Source organism: Olea europaea, chromosome 13 (assembly GCF_002742605.1).
Source record: "Olea europaea var. sylvestris chromosome 13, O_europaea_v1, whole genome shotgun sequence".
Taxonomy (NCBI): Eukaryota; Viridiplantae; Streptophyta; class Magnoliopsida; order Lamiales; family Oleaceae; genus Olea; species Olea europaea.
This window is the reverse complement of record NC_036249.1, coordinates 5,190,440-5,201,498: the sequence shown is the minus strand read 5'-3', so window position 1 is coordinate 5,201,498 and position 11,059 is coordinate 5,190,440. Positions and strand designations below refer to the sequence as shown.

Here is an 11,059-nt window from a genome sequence, read left to right as displayed (position 1 = left end):
AAATAAATAAATAAATAAATAACAGTAACCGAGTAGAAAGGTGAAGGTGAGACTTGCAATTTTTATGTATGTATGGACATATGTACGTGCGTATTTATGCATATACGTATGTATATATGTACCGCATTTGATTTCCCTATACATTTTACCCTGGAGAGGGTAAAAAGGGAAAACAACAAGCATAAGAATTTGTTTGGGGCTATAATTCTATAACAAGAATTATCATTTCTTCTTTAAAAATTTTAGATATCAAGTTCCATTTCCAAATATGTTAAAACATCTCCAGTTATTCCTATATCTAAAAAATAGCAATTGCATGTTCTCGTAGTTCCCGACATCTGCTAAGGGATTTAAACATAATTTTCAAAGCAGTGAGAAACTCAACTGTTAATCCAGATGACGAGCCCTTAGAAGTCAGTCATAGGCTCAATCAAGAGCTTATTAAAACCAGGTATGCCACTTTAAGACCCTCTGCCACAAAACCCACCTTCCAACCCACGCCCCAAAAGAAATCATGAAGTAAAGGTTAAAAATAAACATGATTCCTTTTTTCCCATTTAGATAAGTATTTCAGTTAAGTTCAGTTCAAGTTTCTAAACAAATGGAAATTTCCTAAATTGCCATAGTTAAGGACTCTCATTTTGATATTAAAAAATGACCATCATATATATTCATATATTAATCTACACAAATATCAAATTCAGAAGTCCATCAGAACAAGTACAACTTCAACTTTCTCAAAACATAATAAAACATACACAGTCCAGAGCTGCAAAAAGGTACATCTCATTTGTATACCACAGGATAAAACAGTAAAACTTCTTCGGAGGTCCTGACCACGTCGAACTCTTTCTTCTGGCATTAATTACAATTTAGCCTACTTAATCAGTCTAATTAGTTTTTCGACACATGCAGTACTTATAAACCATTACTTTCTTAAGCTCTCAAAACTACTTGCAATGACAGACCTTTTCTCGTCATGAACTAGTTGCATAAAAAATTGAGTAAAAATAAATACGTACTTGCAGCCACCAGTGCTAGTGGAACAAACCACATCGTCTCCACTTGGATGCACCGCAATGGCTACTGGATTAATTCCTTCTTCAAATTCAAATTTGGCCTACATATATACATCAAAGCAACAAATTACTTATTAGACTAACCAAAATTACTTTTTACGTAATAAATCTTAACTCCTTAGAAAGTAACTTTTAATATCCAAATAGTGTGTGTGTGTGTGTGTGTGTGTGTGTGTGTGTGTGTATAAACTCGAAAGATAGTGAATTGAAAAATTGAAAATTCACTTTATGCCAAAACGGTTATTTCCAACATCAAATACTTAAGAAAAAATTAGCACTAAAATAAATAAATTGATCGAATAGACAATAAACCTTGGGAGAGGGGGAGAGAGAAGTGGTCTTGGGATCGAAGGAGAAGATCTCGAGTGAAGAGGGACTCGATTTTCCGAGAACCACCAAGTGCGCGTTTTCCGGCCGTCTGATCCACATCGCACACGTCATTGTCCCTTTTCCCGACGAATCTCCACCGTCCATTCTCTCACAAATTCCTCAATATCAGTGAAAAAGGTCGTTCGTTTATGGGGATTGAATTGTGAAACCGTGTTCGTGTTGACTTTGTCAAGGATTTCTCTTTTGAATAAGAAACGGGAAAGGTAATTTTATACATGGGGCCGCTGAGGCATACTTGAGGTGGTGGGTCCCATAAAATGGGAGTTTAGCAATCTTCTACATCGATTTATGCAATGGCAATCGTTCGTTTATGGGGATTGAATTGTGAAACCGTGTTCGTGTTGACTTTGTCAAGGATTTCTCTTTTGAATAAGGAACGGGAAAGGGAATTTTATACATGGGGCCGCTGAGGCATACTTGAGGTGGTGGGTCCCATAAAATGGGAGTTTAGCAATCTTCTACATCGATTTATGCAATGGCAAAAGACTTGTACGACAAATTTGATAGAGAAAATTGCACGATTGGTCCACGATTTATTGCAATATCGATAAGATAGTCATAACCTTTAAAAAAAAAATTCTTAATTTTTCATTCACAATCAGCTCCCACGGAAATGAAATAATCAAATTATGCAAGTTAGTTTTCTTGTGGATATTAAGGCTCCGTTTGGGAGTGATTTTTCACCTCAAAAAATTGATTGTTCGATCGTAATTTTACCATTCCAACCATAATTTTTGATTTCTTCTCTTACAAGTGGCCCTTACTTTTTTCTTAACAGTCAAAAAATCAATTCTCAAAATCACTACCGAACAGGCCCTAAGCACATTTGTTTTCTTACTTATAAGTAAAATTAACATGACAAATAACCAAAACGTCATTTACTTTAATGATTTTCGAGTACAAGAGGAGTATATTGTAATTTCAAAAATTGAAGGATAATATGATACTTTGGTCAACTAAAATAATAGTCAGATAAACTATGAGCTATGGTGCTTTTATTTTCCATCTTTTGGTTAAATTATAGGTTTGCTCTTTCATTTTTTTCGACCCACATTTTTGGGTCTTTTGTGGTATAAGCATATTTAACCACCTTATTTTTTTTTTTTTAGAATAAGCCGACCCAAACATGCTTATTTGACAAGGTAAAAAATTTGAAGTAGAGCATATTTGGATAAATATTATGCGATAATTTAAAGAAGATTTGAATAGTGTTTCTTATTGGAGGGAGGTCGACTATTCAACAATTATAAAGTTGGGAATTAACTTGCTCCTTTTAAAGTTTGAGAACCAACTTACTATCGAAACAATAATTCATAAACCAATTGTGCAATTATCAGAATTTAATAACATATATTTCTAATTTAAAATTTTAATTCTTTTAATTCCGTTCCATTCAGGCAGGAAAAATTATGAGAAAATGTGAAAAATGATAAATGAAATTAATTCGCATAAATATAAAGAAGAAAGAATTTAGGTCCCGTTTGATTGCATGAAATTTTTCATGGAACTTGGAATTCAAATTCCAACTTCCACTTTTGGCCTGTTTAATTGACAAAATTTTTCAGGGAATTCATTTTCCATGAATTTCTAGGTACAACACCTTAAAGCGTGATTTTCCACCTTTTATTTTCCTGGGGATAGGTGGTTTTTGGTATTCCACCTTTTTTTCTTTTTTTCTTTTTTTGTTTTTTTTAATTGTTGGCAATGAGAATAAATTCTGGAAACAATTGTAAAAGAAGATATCCCTTAAATTGACAATTTTCATGTAAAACAAAGCCAAACAAACACCAAAATATAGATAATTTTTTGATCTTTTTTTCCTTTTTTTTTTTTGGTTGGTAATGGAAACAAATTCTATGAACAATGGTAGAAGTGGATATCTCTTAAATTGACAATTTTCATGTAAATAAAGCCAAACGAACGTCAAAAAATACTTTTATTTCAACATTTTTCATGTGAAAAATTATACCAATCAAACACAATAATTTATAATTCCCAAAAAAACAATTTCTAGGTAATTCAATTTTCTAAAATTCATTTTCTTTCCACCCAAATTTCATCTTCGTAATCAAACAGACTCTTAATTCTGAAATGTACAACTATTGTGCAAATATGTTGCAAGGAACGTGAGAATTGCTGAGATGTAGACAATCCCTCCCATCCTACACAATGCCAGGAAGGGAAGTTGAAGTTGTACGGAGAAAACAATGATGGAACCAAACCGGGAAAGTTGTATGGTCCCCGGTTTCTTATTGGTTTTAACTAAAATGAAGAATATGCTCCTACGATACCGCAAGGAAGCAACGAAGGAAACATTATGAAACTTCGCTTATATTTTAATATGGAATAAAATATTTTGAAATAAAGTAGCGATAGAAGATAAAATATTGTTTTCTTTTAACATTTTTATAATGGCGTTTCGATTTATGTTAAGGGTGAGATAAAAAAAAAAAAAATTAAGAAGATTTTAATAAATAAAATTTGGTGAAATGTCTCGATTAAAATTTTACAGCATATTCACCACCTTTCCACTTTCTTATATATTGTCCACAAATTTCTGAATATATTTGGAAGATTTTTGTTGGGTGGTGGTGTTCGAATTAGTCAACGGAGTCTAGCGATAATTAGAGAAGGGCCCTTGCTAGAAATTCAGGGCGTCTATTTGGTGCCTTCTATTTGATGGAGATGCCATGTACTCAATGGCAGATTTAGGATTTTGAGTCAGCACGAGTGATCGTTGACCGTCGATCCAATAAAATATTACGAGTTCGTTTGATTTTTTATTTTTTTTGCAAAAAATGCATTTTTGAATAGTGATTTGATGGAAAATATATGGTTAAAAATAAGGATAAATTTTGAATTTACGTGTAATATTATTTTATTAAAAAATATATAGTTAAAAATAAAAGAGAGAAAAATATATTTTGAAATAAATAGGAATCAAACAAGACCTAAAATTTAAATATAACAATGATTTTGTTGAAATTGAACATATATAATTTTGTTATAAGAATATACCATACTCATCAAATGACATTGTTGCCAAGTTTTATATAATTCAAAGGAAGAGCACGAGTTCAAATTTTTGCTGTTGCATTAAAACACGCTAAGATCTAAATTATATAAATTTGTTAAAACTATTGTCACAATTCATAGAATGGCATGATAGTCAAACTTTTAACTATTCCAACAAGAGCTCCAAGTTCGAATTCCCATCTCCTCATTCCATCAATTTTTTATAAAAATTGTAGAGCTAAAAAAATTGTACAATAAAAATTGGTTTATAGAGGATTCGAACCTGGGACATGCAAGAAATAAAAACCATGCTAACCAACTCGGCAAGAAGAAATATTTAAATAGAAAGTGTATTATCAGATATACAACCTAAAATATTTATTTATTGTCAAAAAAAAAAAAAAATTGGGCGGCAGGGGGATCCAGCACGCATAACTGCAAATGCTCTTTTCAGGTGATGGATCCGCCGGTGCATGTACTCTTGAATGAGGAGATTTATCCTTAGAGAAGATACCCTTTCTCATCAATTGATTTTGTGGTACAACTATATAGCCCTTGGTTGGTACTCTAGGTAGATCTTTGGAAGTCCACGTTGGATAATCATCTAGAAGAACCTTGGGGGTTTTCTCGTTGTCTATATAAGCAAGTTGTCCTCGAGGCTCAAATATCTATTATGCATGTGTGATTTCACAGTTATATTAATTCACATGTGCTTCGATGTTTACCCTACATTACCATTCTGTTTGACCCACATTCTTTAAAAAAAAAAAAAAAAAACATTTTTAAACGTTCTTACCTTTCAATATCATTGTAAAAAACGTCATTAATTTTTAGTTTTTGACATTTTTGCCTCCATTTCCACTTTTTATTGAGCAGAAGGTCCTTCTAATTCATTTTTGACGATTTTACTCTCCAATTCAAATAAAACGAAAGGAAATGAAATGAAAAAAAAAAAAAAGAAGTAAATGTAATCATAGTCCCAAATTTAAAAAAATTACAAATTAGTCATTATATTCTTATCTTGACCTCACCCAGAAACAAGCAAACTTTCAAATTTTGAATCTTTAACATTTTTAGTTAAATTTCCACATATAAATGCATATTCAGAATCCTGAATCTGTAAAACTTGACTTCCAATTTACAGTTTTTTTTAGTCATTGGTAAGTTTAACCCACCCTACCACAAAGAAAAGGGGGGAAATTGAAGAAAAATCCATAGTCCAGCTCCATCATCGCCCCATTTCACATCTATATCTTTTCTACTTTACACAATTGTACACAAATGCACTTTTCTATAACTGGAATTTGGTATTTATAATGATAGAGAAAGGAAAGAAATTATGAAGAATAAAAACTGTGGAAAAGTTGTCTACAAAATGTGTCTGTTTCTTCTTTCTTGGCATGTTCTTCACCGTGAAATATGTTTAGTTTAAGAATTTTTTCTTAGGGGGTTCTGTACAATAGCTGCAGATCATATATGAGGATTGCACTACCAAGAAGAAAGTTTGTTTTTATGACTAAAAAAAGCTACAAATTGGAAATCAATTTTTATATTCAAGGTTCTGAATATGCATTTATATGTGAAAATTTCACTAAAAATGTTAAAGATTCAAAATTTGAAAGTATGTTTTTTTCTGGGTGTGAACAGAGTGCTGAAGGTCAATATAATGAATATTTGTAATTTTTTGAAAATTTATGAATGTGATTTCAATTAGTTCTTTATTTTTCTTTTTTTCTTTTTTGGTTTTATTTGAATAGATGGTAAAATCGTCAAAATGGATGAAAATGACATTTCGTGCATGAAAGGTAGAAATAGGGGTGAAAATGAAAAAAATGAAAAGTTTGGACGTTTTTCATAATGACATTGAAAGGTATGGATGTTTTATGCTATTTGCCCTATTTGTTCGACATTGATTGTTGAATTTATATTATGATGTGATTATGTGGAACAAAGAGAGAAATGAGATTTTAATTTATGTATATTTCGAAAAATGAATTTTGGTCAAGTCTACAGTGATAATAAGTATACTGGAAAGTCAAATAATATAATTAATGCTCATATAGCTTCAGAAATTTCAAATAGATCGGAAATACAATTTAATTCTTTTAATAAAATAGAACATATTTTTCAAATTATCTTGATCGATGATCAAGAGTCGATCGAAACAAGATCAATTTATCGAAGAAATATTTTTTTTATTTCGATTACAATTAAAGGGCAGAGTCATTTTGGGTATTTATGTTTCCCTTCAACTCGTATCTATATGATAAATAAACATTTATATTGAGACTCAATTAAGGTAATTTTTTGTTATGCATATGCATAAAATCACTACATTTTTTGGTTTTTCATTTTTCTGTTCAGGAAGAATATCAAAGAAGGCCAAAGGGTTTGAAAGTGAAATCAAGACAATGCAAGATTATTTTTATTTTTATTTATTTTTTTATTTTTTTTGTAAAACCCCCTACACGAATAATTGTTAAAACATAAGTATTTATTATTCCAAAAAAAATTATTATATTTTTGTCGACACACAAAAATAATTAAATCCTATTTATTCAATAATTGATATCATAGCCTTGGTATTAATATTATTTTATGTATTACAAATTAGATAATTTTGTTTAAATCTATGCATGTGTTAATAAATAATAAAGGGGGTTGATAAGCTTATGTGATTTATTTTTGTTATTAAATTGAAGGATGTTTTATTTTTTTACAAATTTTTGGCCTTAAATTTTTTGTGATGATTATGAATTGTTTTATCCAAGTCATGTAATAAAACGGGTGGATTACGACTCATATTTTTTGCTTTGATTTTAGTTTTTGCAAGAGATTAGGGTTTGTATTTATATTGATATTTTCATTGCAGACAAAAAAACTACAATTTTGATTTGAAGGGCCTGAGATGCAATTTTACTTGGAAATAATCTTCAAAAACTTAAGGGTGAAAAAGAGGAAAAGGAACAATATGACAACATCCATGGGCGTCATCGCGATGATCGACATAACAATAGCTTTCACGACTCCCACATAGCTGCGATGCCGTTGGTCATTGTAGCAGTGTGTGGGGGAGGTCGTGGCAATGACCTCATTGTGTCATTGCGGTTTCAACACTTCTCTTTTCTTGGACGAATGTGGCGCTATTAGGGCTTTATTTGGCATGAACAAAGAATTTGCATTTGGGTCAAATCACAAGATTTTGGGGCAAGTATGAAGATTTGGGTTGTTGATTACATTTGGCCAGATTTTGCGTTTGGGATACTATTGGGTTGAATACCCCATTCAAAGTGAAAATTATACCTATGGCTATTTTTAAACTTTGCATTTCATAAATCGTAGTATAAGTTTCATATTTCAAAATTCAGGTTATAATTAGTTTTTGGATATGCAAAAAATAAATACATTACTAATAACTCACCTTACCTAACTCACCCCACACCATCCCCACTCATTAAAAATTGTGACCTCTCCTCCCATTTCTTTCGTTGAAAAATCAACCATCGTTGATCGTTCCATTCCCTCTATCTTTTTTCTCTCAGTTCGATTGTCAAAAGCCAACTATCACAGTCGCACGTAGAGCTGCACAGCGTGCAGGAAAACCACGCAACACCACGTAACGATGATGGCTTTGGGGTAGTTTTGGGGATTTTGTATGGTTTCTAACTCCTTCGATCTGCTCGGTTGAAGTTTTGGAGTGGTTTATAGATGGTGGTAATAGTGCAAGTGGTGGTGGTGGTGGCTTTTTCCGACTCTAGTCTAATCTAATCTATTTAGTCAAAGTTTTATGGTGGTTTTTATTAGTCATTGTTGGAGGTTTGCAAATGATGGATATAGTGGTGGTGCAGATGGCAATGACAACGAGGTAACACGGCGTTAGGTTGGTGTTGACGGTAAAGTGAGGGCAGGAGTGGGAAGAAAAATGTTCATGACCAATAATTTGAGTGATTGCAACCAATAAATGATTAATTTTTGACCAATATATAATATGTGATCGATAAAATATATAATTTGTAATCAATAAATAATATGTGATTTCAATCAAATTTATAATTATAACTCACAATTTGTGAAGTTGTGACTATAAAATTTGTAGTTTGTAATTGAGAAATAATACGTGACCTATTATTTTGAAAATTTTTTATCAAGAAATAAATCATGACATATAGAATTTGTGATTTGTGATTAGAAAATAATACGTGATCAATTAATTTAATAATTGTAATCGATTAATAAGTCGTGACCTATAAATTTTGTGATTATAACATCCGGTGATTGTAACTTGAACGTAACTAAAACCATAAACTACACGATATTGTGATTTTAAAATATTTAATTAATAAAATATATTTAATCATCTATTTAATTAAGGCCTGATTTTTAAAATTTTAAAATTAATTTCTTAATTTTGAAATTGTATCTTTCAAACACTTTAGACGACATCTATTGTTCCCATAATGTTGGAGGATTGGTGCAAACTTGACGTTGAAGAATTAGGTTGGACACCATGGTCCGAATAGCTCTTTAATTAGTTTGTATTTTTTGTAAAGATTTTGGACCATAAATTTTGTTTTAGTTAATTTTATTATTACTTTTATTTGTTTTTATTAAAACATGCATGAATATTCTTGACCTCCAAAAATGCGCCAACAGGTGTCACTCCTAAATAATGCGCACGTGGATAGATTTCACGTGATTTTGATCAGAAACTCAATTGGGTACTTAGATACTAGTTAAATATGCTCAAACATACAAAAGCGATGTTTATTGTTGAAAGCGTATTTAGAGAAGAGAATATAGAGAGAGCAAATATTCATAGAAAGAAAACCATAATACTCCGTTTTATGTATGAAAATCTATCCATTTACAATGTTACAAAGATTGCTATTTATAGGAACCAGGTTGAAGTGGTCATCTTTGGATCAGATCCACGTGACTCTATCTGCTAGACTGAAATGTCACATTATTCTATCTTATATTAATTATATTGACAAACACATTTGATAAGGGGTCAGCTGTCCTACACTTTTAGACTGACATTTCTGACATAGGGCCTTGGTCAATGCTTCTTTCTTTATTTTGGATTGAATGCCACGTGTGTACGTGGTGCTTCCGCATGACCCAATTGGAAGCTTCACATATGGTCAATCAGTGGCGAATCCAACACTTGGTGAGCTCCCGCGGCCGCCCGTGCTGGATCCACCAGTCGCCATGTTTTTTGTTGACAGTCAATGGTTTAGGTTATATTACTGATAATTCACCTTTAACTACAACATTTCTTCTAGCCAGTTGGCTAGACACTGCATACACATCTTTGAGGTCCTAGGTTCAAATTTTTTCCCATCCAACTCAATGTACAAATATTTTTAGTTATACTATATTTACAAAAATTAATGTAATAAGGAATGGTGCCAACGAGATTCGAACCTGCGAAGCTTCATTCAACTTGTTGAGACTCTGACTACTAAGACAACTATTATTTTGTGATACTAATTGAACAAAAAAATATATGTTAGATTTTAGTTGTTTTAATGCAATTATAAAGATTGAAACTTGTGCTCTTTCTTTGAACTATACAAAACCTAGCAAAAATATCATTTGGTTAGTACATTTTACTTTTTATAATAGAATTATATATATTTAATTTCAACAAAATAAATTATTGTATTAAAATTTTAAACCTTGTTTGATTCCCGTTTATTTCATAATACATTTTTTTCTCTCTTATTTTTAATCATACATTTTTTCAATAAAATAATATTAAACACAATTCAAAACTTGTACTTATTTTTAATCACACATTCTTTATTAAATTACTACTTTAAAAAGTTTTTTTTTTTGGGTAAAAAAGGGACATCCAACGAGCTATTAATACTTTATTATGATCGACAGTGCTGACTCAAAGTCCTGGATTCGCTACTGTGATCAATAACAATAGTCCCCCAAATTTATGTTTGATCATCTATATAATACATAAGAGTTTACATTACATAGGAAAAAATTTTGGTTTTTTGGTGGGGGTATTAGTCCCATAACAAATATAATTTATATAACATGTCATGTAGATCTTTCATGCACCCCTCTTGGTACCATACTGTTCTGTATGGTAGGTTATATTTTTGTTCTAAATTAATTAAATAATAAAAGATAAATTTTAGCATATAGTAATAAAATCATTTCAATTAAAATTGGTTAGAAATTGCTAATAGGAAATATTCAAACGGGACTAAAATATTATGAGTGCTTGTTCATGAATGTCCAATATGTAAGAATTTTTAATCAATAAATGAGCTTATATGTGTGAATAATTGTGTGTTAAATTAAAGGCTATCAAATTCGGTTGAACCCAATTAAAGTGATGTAATAAGGCTTCGATTTTTGGGTTTTAATGTATCTAATTAAAGTATGAGTTTATAAATGTGTAGAGACCGGATTCAAGTCCTAATTCTATGATGGGCCGAGTTAGGTCAAAGGGTGTCGTTATATAAGTACGATTATGGTCCCCAGATCACACGTATGTATTACTCATTCTCTACTGCATCCCATCACAGAGAGAAAAAGGAGACTGCGTGTAG

General features: G+C 31.2%; 1 pseudogene; it reads right to left on the bottom strand.

Moving 5' to 3' along the window:
- LOC111407378 overlaps positions 1–1,680 on the bottom strand; it is a 49,708-nt pseudogene extending 48,028 nt beyond the window's left edge.
- Between the last annotated feature and the right edge of the window lie 9,379 nt (positions 1,681–11,059).